Here is a 17003-nt window from a genome sequence, read left to right as displayed (position 1 = left end):
CTCGGAATATGAAAACACTTCTTGTAGGCACATGACTGCGGAGGAGAACAAGCCCGATCTTTCTTTTTTTTTCTTTTTGTTGTTTAATGGCAAAAACAATGAGCGGCTGGCGGAGGCCGTGGCCCGCAGTAAGGTGAGGCAGAGCACAACAATTGTCATGTTGTTTGGCTGCGTCTTGCTCTTATGAATGGAGCTTCACATCTCCGGGGCCCGTGGTGCACAATGCACAATGCGTAGAAAGTTATCTCATGAAACACAGACACTAAGACACGGCATTGGGCTCTATATAAGAAGGGACCGCCGGCCGCCCCACACAGTCTCTGCTCCCCGCAGCTCAGAACAGGTCCCAGGGACACCAACTTCACCGCCGGCCGCCCCACACAGTCTCTGCTCCCCGCAGCTCAGGCCAGGTCCCAGGAATGCCAACTTCACCACCGGCCGCCCCACACAGTCTCTGCTCCCCGCAGCTCAGGCCAGGTCCCAGGGACACCAACTTCACCGCCGGACGCCCCACACAGTCTCTGCTCCCCGCAGCTCAGGACAGGTCCCAGGGACACCAACTTCACCGCCGGCCGCCCCACACAGTCTCTGCTCCCCGCAGCTCAGAACAGGTCCCAGGGACACCAACTTCACCGCCGCCGGCCGCCCCACACAGTCTCTGCTCCCCGCAGCTCAGGACAGGTCCCAGGAACGCCAACTTCACCGCCGGCCGCCCCAGACACAGTCTCTGCTCCCCGCAGCTCAGGACAGGTCCCAGGGACACCAACTTCACCGCCAAAAACGCCAATATACTCCCACCTGTGCCATTCGTCCTTTACCATAGGCTGTTGGAGGCCGAAAAAAAATAAAAAATAAGAGGAGATGGTCTGCAGAGTCGCCGGCCAGGAATCGGGGGTGTCACTGAGCGTCACATGGGGCCTAGAATAAGCCGGCTTTGAGGATACTCGAGAGGAATCTGTTAAAAAAAAAAAAAAAAAAATAGAAGATATTTAAAATTCTTTGGAACATGGAGGAGAGAAGAAGACTTGATGTTGGGGCCCTTGACATTGGGGCCCTATTACCATGGAATACAAGAAAAGCTGGATTTTGGTACAGAATACTTGAAACATATACTAGTTTATTATATCTGTATCTAATGATTGAGAGTAAACTGAGAGGTAAGGATCATTGCAACAATGTATCACATATATATATATACTGTACAAGGTACATTTATGTCGCTATTTGTGTGCGGTTGACGCACGATGACTGCCTGTGATTGGCCTGCAGATTATGTCCTATGCAGTAAATACTTGACATTGGGACCCTTGACATTGGGGCCCTTGACATTGTGGCCCTTGACATTGGGGCCCTTGACATTGGGGCCCTTGACATCATTGGGGCCCTATTACCATGGAATACAAGAAAATGGGATTTTGGTACATAAGACTTGAAAAAAATACTAGTTTATTATGGCTTATTATACCTGTATTCAATGATGGAGGGTAAACTGAGAGGTCAGTATCATTGTAACAATGTATCATATATATATACACTGTACACAGTACATTTCTGTCATTATTTGTGTGCGGTTGACGCACAATGACTGCCTGTGATTGGCCTGCAGATTGTGCCCCATGCAGACATTGGGGCCCTATTACCATGGAGTACAAGAAAAATGGGATTTTGGTACATAGGACTTGAAAAATATACTAGTTTATTATAGGTTGTTATATCTGTATTCCATGATTGAGGTTAAACTGAGAGGTCAGCATCATTGCAACAATGTATCATATATATATATACTCTGAGTCCGGCATCAAGTCAATGATTGTGTCCCATGCAGCAAAGAAGACTTGACATTGGGGCCCTATTACCATGGAATACAAGAAAAATAGGATTTTGGTACATGAGACTTGAAACTTATACTAGTTTATTATATCTGTATCTAAAGTTTGAGGGTAAACTGAGAGGTAAGGATCATTGCAACAATGTACCAAAGAAGACTTGATATTAGGTCCTTTGATGTTGGGGCCCTATTACATAGGAATACAAACAAAATGGGATTTTGGTACATAGGACTTGAAAAATATACTAGTTTATTATAGGTTGTTATATCTGTATTCCATGATTGAGGTTGAACTGAGAGCTCAGCATCATTGTAACAATGTATCACATATTATATATATATACTGTACCTGGTGAGTATATGTCATTATTTGTGTGCGGTTGATGCACAATGACTGCCTGTGATTGGGCTGCAGATTGTGTCCTATGCAGCAAAGAAGACTTGACATTGGGGCCCTTGACATCATTGGGGCCCTATTACCATGAAGTGCAAGAAAAATGGGATTTTGGTACATAAGACATGAAACTTATACTAGTTTATTATGGCGTATTATATATATATATATATTTAATGATTGAGGATAAACTGAGAGGTCAGCATTATTGCAACTATGTCCTATGCAGTAAAGGAGACTTGACATTGGGGCCCTTGACATCATTGGGGCCCTATTACCATGGAATCACGGGCGGACTGACCATTTGGAAACTAGGGCACTGCCCAAGGGCCTGGGGTCAGTAGGGGGCCCCATGAGATGCCCCTGGTACCTTTTTCATAGGCTTTTTTGGGTGTGGGCAAGGACACAGGGGCCCCATGATCCCCTATTGCCCGGGGGCCCCATGAGTTGTCAGTCAGCCCCTGCATGGAATACAAGAAAAATGGGATTTTGGTACATAAGACTTGAAAATACTAGTTTATTACGGCTTATTATACCTGTATTCAATGATGGAGGGTAAACTGAGAGGCAGGGGTGGACTGACAACTCATGGGGCCCCCGGGCAATAGGGGATCATGGGGCCCCTGTGTCCTCGCCCAAACTCAAAAAAGCCTATGAAAGGTACCAGGGGCATCTCATGGGGCCCCCTACTGACCCCGGGCCCTCGGGCAGTGCCCGAGTTTCCAAATGGTCAGTCCGTCCCTGCTGAGAGGTCAGAATCATTGCAACGATGTATCATATATATATATACTGTACAAGGTACATTTATGTCGCTATTTGTGTGCGGTTGACGCACAATGACTGCCTGTGACTGGCCTGCAGATTGTGTCCTATGCAGCAAAGAAGACTTGACGTTGGGGCCCTTGACGTTGGGGCCCTATTACCATGGAGTACAAGAAAAGTGGGATTTTGGTACATAGGACTTGAAACTTATACTAGTTTATTATATCTGTATTCAATGATTGAGGGCAAAGCATCATTGCAACAATGTATCACATATATATATACTGTACATGGTGAGTATATGTCGCTATTTGTGAACCCGGGCTTAGGCAAAATAATACGATTATTCGACCTATAATCACATTGACACAACAACGCATCCCCTGCAGCAGAGTAGGTACTACAACTCCCAGCATGCACTGCAAGGCCGTGATTGAATTTGTAGTGACTCCGCAGCTGCAGGTTGCTTGAGCTCGTCTCACAACCGGTTGTAACCTCACCGATTCAGATTGATGCTGTTTGTGTGCAGTTCAGGTTGGACCTTGTTTGTTGACTTTTGCATTTGGCAGCGATGTACGAGGCTTCACATGGATGGCCGATCTCTGGGGAGTCCGGACCAGAATCAGCCCAAAAAGCACAACCTGTCCGGGAAATGAATGCGACTTGTTTAACGGGTCAGCCAGTCCTGCTTCTGCTACAGCACCTTGAAGAAGTCCCCCTCCCCCATAAAATGCCCCCCCCCATATGTTGTCATGTTACAATGTATCCCCCCCTGAAATGTCCCCCATGTTGTCATGTTACAATGTATTCCCCTCCCCCTGAAATGTCCCCCATGTTGTCATGTTACAATGTATTCCCCCTCCCCCTGAAATGTCCCCCATGTTGTCATGTTACAATGTATTCCCCTCCCCCTGAAATGTCCCCCATGTTGTCATGTTACAATGTATTCCCCTCCCCCTGAAATGTCCCCCATGTTGTCATGTTACAATGTATTCCCCCTCCCCCCTGAAATGTCCCCCATGTTGTCATGTTACAATGTATTCCCCCCATGTTGTCATGTTACAATGTATTCCCCCTCCCCCCCATGTTGTCATGTTACAATGTATTCCCCCTCCCCCCCCCCCATGTTGTCATGTTACAATGTATTCCCCCCCCATGTTGTCATGTTACAATGTATCCCCCCCATGTTGTCATGTTACAATGTATCCCCCCCCATGTTGTCATGTTACAATGTATCCCCCCCCCATGTTGTCATGTTACAATGTATCCCCCCCATGTTGTCATGTTACAATGTATCCCCCCCCCATGTTGTCATGTTACAATGTATTTATTGGGATTGGATGTGATGGACCGACACAAAGTGGCACATAATTGTGAAGTGGAAGGAATATGAGAAATGGTTTCCAACATTTGTGACCAATAAACCTGTGAAAAGTGTGGCGGCATTTGTATTCGGCCCCCCGGAGTCAATACTTTGTAGGACCCCCTTTGGCTGCAATTCCAGCTGCAAGTCTTTTTGGGGATGTCTCTTTGCACATCTAGAGAGGGACATTTCTGCCCGTTCTTCTTTGCAGAATCCCTCAAGCTGTCAGATTGGATGAAGGGCGTCTGGGAACAGCAATTTTCAGGTCTGGCCACAGATTCTCCATTGGATTTGGGTCTGGACTGTGACTGGGCCATTCTAACACATGAAGATGCTTTGATCGGAACCATTCCATTGTAGCTCTGGCTGGATGGTTCGGGTCGTTGTCCTCCTGGAAGGGGAACCTCCGCCCCGGTCTCAAGTCTTCTGCAGACTCTAACAGGTTTTCTTCTAAGATTGCCCTGTATTTGGCTCCATCCATCTTCCCATCAAATCTGAGCAGCTTCCCTTTCCTGGCTGAGGAAAAGCATCCCCACCGTGAAACATGGTGGTGGCAGCATCATGTGGTGTGGATGCTTTTCTTCAGCCAGGACAGGGTGTGTTCAGGGGGAGGGGCAGTGTTAGTTTTCCCCCACACATAGGTCAAAAAGTCCCATTTTGGTCTCCTCTGACCAGAGCCCCTTCTTCCACATGTTTGCTGTCCCCCCCACATGGCTTCTCACAACCTGCAAACGGGACTTCTTATGGCTTTCCTCCAACAATGGCTTTCTTCTTGTCACTCTTCCATAAAGGCCAGATTTGTGGAGTCCACGACTAATAGTTGTCCTGAGGACAGATTCCCCCCTGAGCTGTGATCTCTGCAGCTCCTCCACATTTCCCATGGGCCTCTTGGCTGCTACTCTGATGAATGCTCTCCTTGCCCGGTCGGTCAGTTTAGGTGGACGGCCATGTCTTGGTAGGTTGGCAGTTGTGCCGTACTCTTTCCATTTCTGGATGAGGGATTGAACACAGTGCTCCGTGAGATGGTCAAAGCTTGCGAGATAGTTTTATAACCTAACCCTGCTTTAAACTTCTCCACAACTTTATCCCTGACCTGTCTGGTGTGTTCCTTGGCCTTCATGATGTTGTTTGTTCATTAATGTTCTCTAACAAACCTCTGAGGACTGCACAGAACAGCTGGATTTATACTGAGATCACATGACACACAGGGGGGACTAGTCAGGTGACTACTGAAGGCAATTGGTTCCACTAGATTTTAGTTATCAGAGTAAAGGGTGCTGACTATAAATACCGCCACACTTCTCACAGATTTATTGGTCACAAATATTGGAAACCATTTCTCATTTTCCTTCCACTTCCCATTGATGTGCCACTTTGTGTCGGTCCATCACATCCAATCCCAATAAAACACATTGACGGTTTTGGCTGCAACATGACAAAATGTGGAACATGTCAAGGGGGTGGAAGACTTTTTCAAGCGCTCTATTTCTTGAGGGCCCCAAAGTTCCCAGCTCCGCCCTCCCAACCAGGGGCAGACTGACCATATGGAAACTCGTCAGAAGTGACATCTTGCTTACTACTCTGCATGTGATCACTGATTGGCCAATCAGTAATCACATGATCGGGACCTCGCACAGAGGTCCCGTCCGACGATCGGTGTTCCTCTGTGTGGAGGACACAGCAGACACTGGATCGCGGAGTAAAGAAGGGGGTGGGGAGACCATAAATAAATTTTACAGAGTCACATTTTTTTTTTATTATGACTTTAAGGATCTCTAAACCTGAAAACTCTAAATGTATCAGATTGCAGCTTACCAGTCCTTAGGCGGCTGCATTAGTTTTCCTCTTTTACACTCTCCAAATACAGAAAAACACTTCTCGATCCCGCCAGAACTCCAATGTCCTTGTCACCTTCTGCTTAGTAATCACCAGGCCTGAGGCTCGGTTCACATCTGTGCGGGTGGTGCGGCTGTGGATCCGAACGAACATCCGTGCAGCCGCACCACCCGCACAGAGGAATGCAGACCCGCGGGCTGGTCCATTAGTTCTAATGGTACGCCGCCCACACTGGAAAAATGCAACCGTACTGGGAACCTCGACTGCGTTTTCAGAAGTACGGGGACGTCTTCTCTGTGTCGCGGGGCACGTGAGTCCATTCAAATGAATGCGTGCAAAACGTGGCCCGCACGGCCGCATATATGTAAACCGGGGCTAAGACAGGAAGTGTGTTACTGGCAGGATCAGCGGGTGAAAATAAGCCTGCAAAAGAAAACTAATGCAGCCACCACATCCAAAGAGTGTTAGGTTGCATTTTGTTCTTGGGTTTAGCCGGCGGGTATCCCTTTGAGGACCAAGGGGCGTATTTGTCCCATGTTTTTAATTGCGTGTATCATCTGATTAAGAACTTAAAACTCTTTTTTTTTTTTGGTTTGAGTCAAAATATTAGTTCTTATCAACAAACAACAAATGGATGGAGCTTTTGGCCAATTATTTCATGAAATGGCTGTTACAGCAACTGAAGTGTACGAACTTTAAAAACAAAAAAATTGATTCTTTTGGCGTTCCAAAATCTTACGGTCCTCAAAGGGGTATACGGCACTGCCAGACCTGACGCACGGCGAATCACCGCCCCTCCCGGTTTGATTGGCGGGTGAGCGGTTTTGTTTCGGCGGGGAAGAGAGGCGGCCAGGTTGGAAATCTGCCGTTGAACGTCCTGCGGTGAATGATTCAGAGTGAACAAGTATAGGATGAATTCACAGCTCTGACTCTTATTTTTAGGTTGTTTTTCCTGCCGATGACTTCTGGCAAAAGGACGAGATCCGCGCTTCGCTTGTTTGGCATCAAAACTGCACAAATATTTGCCGTTTAATTGTATATAATGAGAAAAAATAATAATAACAATTATAATAATAATAATATGAATAATAATAATATAATATAATAATAATAATAATAATAATATAATATAATAATATAATAATAATAATAATATAATAATAATAATAATAATAATATAATAATAATAATAATAATAATAATATAATAATAATAATAATAATATAATAATAATAATAATAATAATAATAATAATATAATAATAATAATAATAATAATAATAATAATAATATAATAATAATAATAATAATAATAATAATAATAATAATAATAATAATAATAATAATAATAATAATAATAATAATAATAATATAATAATAATAATAATATAATAATCTAATAATAATAATAATAATAATAATAATACAAATCTAATAATAATAATCTAATAATAATAAAAACATAATAATAATCTAATAATAATAATAATAATATAATAATAATAATAATAATAACATAATAATAATAATAATCTAATAATAATAATAATAATAATAATAATCTAATAATAATATAATAATAATAATACTATAATAATAATATAATAATAATAATATCAATAATAACAATTATAATAATAATATAATAATAATATAATAATAATATGAATGTCTGGTCGGTAATGTATCCAATACTTGCCGTCTTGTTACTATTAGTCTGCGGGCTCCGGATACAATATGGTGACATTGTGACGTAATTTAGACATTTACGGGTTGGAATTCTAAAGCAGAAAATAATAATATCTTAGTAATGTGTGAATAAAAAGATGGCAATTCTAGGCAGTGGCGTCCCTAGGCAGGTGAGGGGGGTGCGCGCCACACGGGGTGACACCGGACCCGCTCCACAAAAAGGTAAGTTGTAAAGCAAGCCGACGATCCCCGCAGGATGGATCCGATCTGCGGATTGAGCAAAATGGATCGGAGTCCCATCCACCATGCTCAATCCGCAGATCCGATCCATCCTTTCTGGGATTGTCGGAGGGGGCAGCGGCGGACTGACCATTTGGAAACTCGGGCACTGCCCGAGGGCCCGGGGTCAGTAGGGGGCCCCATGAGATGCCCCTGGTACATTTTTCATAGGCTTTTTTGAGTTTGAGCAAGGACACAGGGGCCTCATGATCCCTTATTGAGGGCCCGGGGTCAGTAGGGGCCCCATGAGATGCCCCTGGTACATTTTTCATAGGCTTTTTTGAGTTTGGGCAAGGACACAGGGGCCCCATGCTCCCCTATTGCCCGGGGGCCCCATGAGTTGTCAGTCCGCCCCTGGGAGGGGGTGTCACCAAGTGTTATCGCAGCGGGTGACACCAACCCTAGGGACGCCTCTGATTATAGGCAAAGCAAAATTCTTATATTATTATAATTTTTTTTATATATATTTATTTATATTATTATTTATTTTCCCTGGACATCCTCTGCTGCTTTAGGGGATCAGCACCATTATGCAATATATATATATACTGTATCAGTGGGAACGCACACTGAATGTGTGATGGGGGTGCTGGTCTATTGATGCTGGTTGCTAGGGGATCTATTGTCGCAAAGTGGGGGGGTCTATTGTTGAAAGCAGGAGATCTATTGTTGCTAGGAGAAGTCTATCGTTGCTGGGGGATCTATTGTTTCGGTTGTTGCTGGGGGACAAATGTTCCTGGCATGGAGTCTGGCGTGTGTGTGTGGGTGCATATTGTTGCGATGAGGGATCTATTGTTGTGGTTGTTGCTGGGGGTCCAATGTTCCTGGCAGGGAGTTTGTCGTGTGTGTGTGGGGGGGTGTATATTGTTGCTATGAGGGATCTTTTGTTGATTGTGGTCTATTGTTGCTGGTTGCAGGTTTGTTGTGCGAATGAGAGGGTGGGTTTTTTGTTGCTGGGGATCTATTGTTGTGGCTGTTCCTGGCAGGGAGTCTGGTGTGTGTGTGTGGGGGTATATTGTTTCCATGGGGGATCTATTGTTGCTTGGGGTCTATTGTTGCTGGTTTCAGGGGATATTTTACTGCTTTTCTTGAACATTCTCTGCAAACTTCTTGTCATTACATAAGCATTCTGTTCAACATGGTTCTGTATTCACTAAAAAGGATGGTGCCGGGAGGGGGGGAGGGGGAGCAACCCAGGATCAGTGCTCGGAGGTGGGGAGGGGGAGCAACCCAGGATCAGTGCTCGGAGGTGGGGAGGGGGAGCAACCCAGGATCAGTGCTCGGAGGTGGGTAGGAGGGGGAGCAACCCAGGATCAGTGCTCGGAGGTGGGGAGGGGGAGGAACCCAGGATCAGTGCTCGGAGGTGGGGAGGGGGAGCAACCCAGGATCAGTGCTCGGAGGTGGGGAGGGGGAGCAACACAGGATCAGTGCTCGGAGGTGGGGAGGGGGAGCAACCCAGGATCAGTGCTCGGAGGTGGGTAGGAGGGGGAGCAACCCAGGATCAGTGCTCGGAGGTGGAGCAACCCAGGATCAGTGCTCGGAGGTGGGGAGGGGGAGCAACCCAGGATCAGTGCTCGGAGGTGGGTAGGAGGGGGAGCAACCCAGGATCAGTGCTCGGAGGTGGGGAGGGGGAGGAACCCAGGATCAGTGCTCGGAGGTGGGGAGGGGGAGGAACCCAGGATCAGTGCTCGGAGGTAGGGAGGGGGAGCAACCCAGGATCAGTGCTCAGAGGTGGGGAGGGGGAGCAACCCAGGATCAGTGCTCGGAGGTGGGTAGGAGGGGGAGCAACCCAGGATCAGTGCTCGGAGGTGGGGAGGAACCCAGGATCAGTGCTCGGAGGTGGGGAGGGGGAGGAACCCAGGATCAGTGCTCGGATGTGGGGAGGGGGAGCAACCCAGGATCAGTGCTCGGAGGTGGGGAGGAACCCAGGATCAGTGCTCGGAGGTGGGGAGGGGGAGCAACCCAGGATCGGTGCTCGGAGGTGGGGAGGAACCCAGGATCAGTGCTCGGAGGTGGGGAGGGGGAGCAACCCAGGATCGGTGCTCGGAGGTGGGGAGGGGGAGGAACCCAGGATCAGTGCTCGGAGGTGGGGAGGGGGAGCAACCCAGGATCAGTGCTCGGAGGTGAATAGGAGGGGGAGGAACCCAGGATCAGTGCTCGGAGGTGAATAGGAGGGGGAGGAACCCAGGATCAGTGCTCGGAGGTGGGGAGGGGGAGCAACCCAGGATCAGTGCTCGGAGGTGAATAGGAGGGGGAGCAACCCAGGATCAGTGATCGGAGGTGGGGAGGGGGAGGAACCCAGGATCAGTGCTCGGAGGTGGGGAGGGGGAGCAACCCAGGATCAGTGCTCGGAGGTGGGGAGGGGAAGAAACCCAGGATCAGTGCTTGGAGGTGGGGAGGGCAGGAGCGGACTGACCATTTGGAAACTCGGGCACTGCCCGAGGGCCCGGGGTCAGTAGGGGGCCCCATGAGATGCCCCTGGTACCTTTTTCATAGGCTTTTTTGAGTTTGGGCAAGGACACAGGGGCCCCATGATCCCCTATTGCCCGGGGGCCCCATGAGTTGTCAGTCTGCCCCTGGGGGAGGGGGAGCAACCCAGGATCAGTGCTCGGAGGTGGGGAGGGGGAACAACCCAGGATCAGTGCTCGGAGGTGGGGGGGAGAGCAATCCAGGATCAGTGCTCAGAGGTGGGTAGGAGGGGGAGACAAGGGGTGACTCGAAAAGGAGAGTACCTGGCTGTACCTATTCTCTGAGAAAAGAAAAGCCCAGGTATACACCAATCAGCCATAACTTTATGACCACTGACAGGTTGGGTAAATATCATTGATTATCTCAGTAATGGCATCTGAAAGTGGGTGGGATATATTAGGCAGCAAGTGAACATGTTGTCCCTGAAGTTGATGTGTCGAAAGCAGAAAAAATGCTCATCGCAGTGTGTTGTGTATGGGGCTGTGTAGCCGGGGACCGGTCAGGGTGCCCATGCTGACCCTTGTCCACAGCCAAAAGCTCCTACAATGGGCACGTGAGCCTCAGAACTGGACCACGGAGCCATGGAAGAAGGTGGCTTGGTCTGGTGAATCACGTTTTTTTCTCATGTGAATGGCGGGGGGGGGGGGGGGGTGCGCGTCACTTACCTGGGGAAGAGATGGCATCAGGATGAAGTATGGGAAGAAGACAAGCGGGCGGAGGCCATGTGATGCTTTGGGCGATGTTCTGCTGGGACACCTTGGCTCCCGCCATTCATGTGGACGCTACTTGACAGGTACCACCTACCCAGGGGCGGACTGACCATTCAAGTACTCTGGCACTACCCAAGGGCCCGGGCTCAGTAGGGGACCCCATGAGATGCCCCTGGTACCTTTCACTGGTTTTTTCATAGGCTTTTTTGGGTGTGGGAGAGGACACAGGGGCCCCATGATCCCCTATTACCTGGGGGCCCCAGGAATTGTCAGTCCGCCCCTGCACCTACCTAAACATTGTTGGTGACCAAGTCCACCCCTTCATGGAAATGGTAATCCCTGATGGCAGCTGCCTCTTTCATCAGGACAATGCTCCCTGCCACACTGAGAGAATGGTTTAGGAACGGTTTGAGGAATACAACGACAGGTTTGAGGTGTTGGCTTGGCCTCCAAATTCTCCAGATCTTAATCCAATCAAGAATCTCTGGAATGTGCTGGAAAAACAAGTCTGATTCATTGCAGGCCCCACCTCCCAAATTACAGGATTTAAAGAATCTGCTTGGTGCCAGATACCTTCAGAGGTCTAGTGGGGTCCCTGCCGAGACGGGTCAGGGGTGATTTGGGGGACCTACTCAAGATTAGCTGGGTGGTCACCTGGTGGTCACCTGTATCTAACAGGGATCTATTGTGGGAAGCCTGTGGGCTTGATACCGAGGCCTTACATATACTGGATTCCCCCCATACCCCCGATAGGTACTCAGGGGGGCACACCGATGACAACCTCCCCCTAATTGCCCAATGACTTTCTCAGTGTACACGGAACGAAGCCCTCTAGGTCTTCCAGCAAATATTTTAAATCCTGGAAAAGTTCCGAAGAAAATAATCCCAGAATCCGGCCTAATGACTGCCTGAGTTACAAGCCCAACCAGACCGTAGACGCCGACCTATGTTAATTTTAGACGCGGCTAAAAATGTTCGAAAAATGCCGTCACGGTGAGACCAATGTCATGTTTGAGAGAAATGGACTTTCTGGGATGCAGCTGGTTTGGCATAAAAGGATGACCACACCCTGGGCCGGACCGCCGCCGCAACCTAAACGGTCAGTTTTTCCCGCCAGTAACACATTAATATGCCAGAGATAAAAATAATACTGCGAAGAGCGACGCCGGCGTTGTGCCGTGTCAGGAAGGACACGCGGGAGGTAATAATCCGTTACTTTGTTGCAGTTTTGACTCTTCTTTAATGCTGTATGTCTGATCATTCACTGAGGTCATGTGGTACAGCTAGTTCATTCTGCAGTACCATTGTGACCCCTAAGCAGGGGCGCCCCTAGGGTTGGTGTCACCTGATGCAGTAACACTTGGTGACACCCCCTCCGACGATTCCCGCAGGATGGATCAGATCTGCGGATTGGGGAGCATAATGGATCAGATCTGCGGATTGGGGAGCATAATGGATCGGATCTGAGAATTGGGGAGCATAATGGATCGGATCTGCGGATTGGGGAGCATAATGGATCGGATCTGAGGATTGGGGAGCATAATGGATCAGACTCTGATCCATTATGCTCAATCCACAGATCCGATTCATCCTGCGGGGATCGTCGGCTTGCTTTAGAACCTACCTTCTTGTGGAGCGGGTCCGGTGTCGCCCTGTATAGGTTGCATGCCAACGATCCCCGCAAGATGGATCGGATCTGCGGATTGGGGAGCATAATGGATCAGACTCTGATCCATTATGCTCAATCCGTTGATCAGATCCATCCTGCGGGGATCGTTGGCTTGCTTTACAACTTACCTTTTCATGGAGCTGGTCTGGTGTCCCCCCGTATAGGTTGCATGCCAACGATCCCCGCAGGATGGATCGGATCTGTGGATTGGGGAGCATAATGGATCAGACTCTGATCCATTATGCTCAATCCGCTGATCAGATCCATCCTGCGGGGATCGTTGGCTTGCTTTACAACTTACCTTTTCATGGAGCTGGTCTGGTGTCCCCCCGTATAGGTTGCAAGCCGACGATCCCCGCAGGATGGATCGGATCTGCGGATTGGGGAGCATAATGGATCGGTTTCTGGTGTCACCCCGTATAGGTTGCATGCCGACGATCCCCGCAGGATGGATCGGATCTGCGGATTGAGCATAATGGATCAGAGTCCGATCCATTATGCTCCCCAATCCGCAGATCCGATCCATCCTGGGCTGATCGTCGGCATGCAACCTATACAGGGTGACACCGGACCCGCTCCACGAGAAGGTAAGTTGTAAAACCAGCTGACGATCCCCGCAGGATGGAAGTGATCTGCGGATTGGGGAGCATAATGGATCAGACTCCAATCCATTATGTTCATTCCACAGATCCGATCCATTCTGCGGGGATCATCAGCTGGTTTTACAACTTACCTTCTCGTGGAGCGGGTCCGGTGTCACCCTGTATAGGTTGCATGCCGACGATCCCCGCAGGATGGATCGGATCTGAGGATTGGGGAGCATAATGGATCGGACTCTGATCCATTATGCTCAATCCGCTCATCCGATCCATCCTGCGGGGATCGTCGGCTTGCTTTACAACTTACCTTCTCGTGGAGCGGGTCCGGTGTCACCCGGTGCGGCGCGCACCCCCCGCACCTGCCTAGGGACGCCCCTGCCCCCAAGCCCTGGTTTGCAGCGTTTTCTGTGCGAATTCTGCACCGCATCAGAATCACACCCCATTCATGTGAACTGCTGCGCGTGTTAGCAACCCCCCCGAAAAAGCGGTGCAATGTGCAGAATCGGATTGCATAGGTGTGAATACCCGTGCGATCCGATTCTAGTGCTGACCAAAAAAAGGGTCCTGCATGTTTTGGGTGCGAGTACGGAATTTACGTCTTCACTCACAAATCGCATGTGATTCGCACAGGAATGCGGTGCGGAATGCTCAGCATTTTCAGTGCGAATTCCGCACCGCATCAGAATTGCACCCTGTTCATGCGAACCGCTGCGGGTGTGTATGCTAGGTTAACAACACCCCAAAATCGGTCTGCAAAACGCGGTGCGATGTGCAGAATCGGATTGCATAGGTGTGAATACCCGTGCGATCCAATTCTAGCGTGGACCAAAAACAGGGTCCTGTACGTTTTTGCTGCAGGTGCGGTGTGATTAGAACCATACAAAATGTACAACTCTGATCGAACCGCACACAAATCGCATGGAATGCGGTGCTGTTCCTGTGTAAATTGCATGCGATGTACCGCACCGCATATATGTGAACCCGGGATCAAAGTCCGTTTTGAAGCGGCTTTTACATTTTGACTTCCTTGCTGTTCCATATTCCAAAAATTCTACATCATGTACCTATTTATTGCTCCGTCTGAATGCAAAGCAGGTATAAAAGACACCAATAAATGCACTATAAGGGCGTTAGAAGCGTCTCAATCACCGCACACCGTGCAAGACGTATATCATAGGAGTGATAGCAGCCTCAGCAGACTCTGTCCAAGTCATGCCCCTACGCGTTTCGCCTCAACCTTGGGGTTTAGTCATAGAGATCTTATTCCCCCTGAGGTCATCACAGAGGACAAGGGGGCGCTCTTTACGTCTGGAGGAAAAGAAATGTAACCTCCAAACACGGAAAGGTTTCTTCACAGTAAGAGCTGTGAGAATGTGGAATAGACTCCCTCCAGAGTTGGTTGTGGCCAGCTCAGTGGATTGCTGTAGGAAAGTCCTGGATTGTTTCTTGGATACACAGAATATAACTGGATAGAACATTTATAGGGAAGGTGATCCCGAGAATATTGCCTCTCGGGGATCAGGAAGGAATGTATTTTCCCTGCAGGAGCAAATTGGATCGTGCTTTGCTGGGTTTTTTTTGCCTTCCTCTGGATCAACTGTGGGTGTAGGATATTTTATATATATATATATATATATTTTTTTTGTTATGGTTGAACTGGATGGACTTTTGTCTTTTTTCAGCCAGACTAACATCATTTCTTACAACCAGACCACTCTATAAATGGGGTTCAAAGGGACATGAATAAAGTCCATGATTCTGGATGTTCATAAGAGACTTTGGAGGGTGAAGCTAGCCATCTTTGACCTTCAGGGCCGCAGTCTAAAATCTGAGGTGTTCCCAAGCCGTATATCATAGGAGTGATTGCAGCCTCACCAGACTCTGTCCAAATCATTCCTCCTACGCATTTTGCCTTGCCACCCCCCCCGGCCTTGCCCTCCGAGCCTATTCCTATAGCTCCTCCATGAGGTGGCCTGGTGTACTCTACCCAGGGGCGGACTGACCATTTGGACACTCAGGCACTGCCCGAGGGCCTGGGGTCAGTAGGGGGCCCCATGAGATGTCCCTGGTACCTTTTTCAGGCTTTTTTGAGTTTGGGCAAGGACACAGGGGCCCCATGATCCCCTATTGCCCGAGGGCCCCATGAGTTGTCAGCCCGCCCCTGCTCGGTAATTAGCTTAGGCTGACCATGAGAGGAGGGGCTTCTAGGCCTTTTGGCAAGCTAGACTTGCCCTGGTCAGAAGTCTTGCACCCCAAGCATACAATCCGAATGTCCCAGGCACTCAGATTCTGTCTCTTGCATTCATTTCTATATTTTTTTTTTTAGCCTAACTGCAGTAAATCGTTGAACCCATCCGGGGATCTTCGTTCCTCCATCTCAGCCTTGGTGACCGCAGGAGATAAGACCGAGCAGATTATCTAGACGCTTTCCTTGTCATCACCGTATTGTTGCGCACTTTATTGCATATTTGGCAAAGACAAGATATCATTCCAACCGAGAAAGAGGAATGTGACGTTCTACAGGAGCCAAGGAAGCCGTCCTCTCCATCTGCAAATGAACCGCGACCGCCCGCAAACGCCAATCCATCCGAAACTTGGAGAACCGGTTATGACATCGAACACCCAGACAAGGCAAGCACTTCAATCTTCGCACACCGAGGGCACTCATAGACTGAAGCAGGTCAGCGGCAGAGCGCGGTCACCACCGCTATGAAATCCTGGACTCTGTTCATGAAGAGATAAAAACAGATTAAAAAAGCTAAATTTTTTTTTTTTGCAACTCACAAAAATAGGCTACTAAAATAAAGCACAAGTTATTCCATCAAAATGTGATATATGTGTCTTGTGAAACCATGCGGTTTTTTATCTCGCGACGTGATCAGGGGCGGACTGATAACTCAGGGGGCCCCAGACAATAGGGGATCATGGGGCCCCCGTGTCCTTGCCCAAACTCAAAAAAGTCTATGAAAAAGGTACCAGGGGCATCTCATGGGGCCCCCTACTGACCCCGGGCCCTCAATAGGGGATCATAGGGCCCCTGTGTCCTTGCCCAAACTCAAAAAAGCCTATGCAAAATGTACCAGGGGCATCTCATGGGGTCCCCTACTGACCCCGGACCCTCAATAGGGGATCATGGGGCCCCTGTGTCCTTGCCCAAACTCAAAAAAGCCTATGAAAAATGTACCAGGGGCATCTCATGGGGCCCCCTACTGACCCCGGGCCCTCGGGCAGTGCCTGAGTTTCCAAATGGTCAGTCGCCCCTGGAAGTGATATCCAGTGGGATGGATACGTTGGAGAAGGATTGGAACCCTCGACAGTTTTTATTGCTGATAAAGAGGGAAAATGGTTTAAACAGCAGAAATATGCCAACTCCCTAATCCCTAATAAATTTATTTATTTTTATCAA

At 48.4% G+C, this 17003-nt stretch overlaps 1 long non-coding RNA gene across 1 annotated transcript; it reads left to right on the top strand.

The window, feature by feature from the left end:
* Positions 1-302: 302 nt before the first annotated feature.
* On the top strand, positions 303-16424 carry LOC149434849 (uncharacterized). The gene is made up of 2 exons (XR_016308609.1): positions 303-1496; positions 15924-16424. It is a non-coding gene; the product is annotated as an uncharacterized LOC149434849 (long non-coding RNA).
* The last annotated feature ends 579 nt before the right edge of the window (positions 16425-17003 follow it).

Source organism: Staurois parvus, unplaced genomic scaffold (assembly GCF_062004578.1).
Source record: "Staurois parvus isolate SC_StPar_1 unplaced genomic scaffold, SC_StPar_1.0 ptg001655l, whole genome shotgun sequence".
NCBI lineage: Eukaryota > Metazoa > Chordata > Amphibia > Anura > Ranidae > Staurois > Staurois parvus.
Note: the sequence above shows the minus strand (reverse complement) of the source record. Positions and strands in the feature narration are given on the sequence as shown.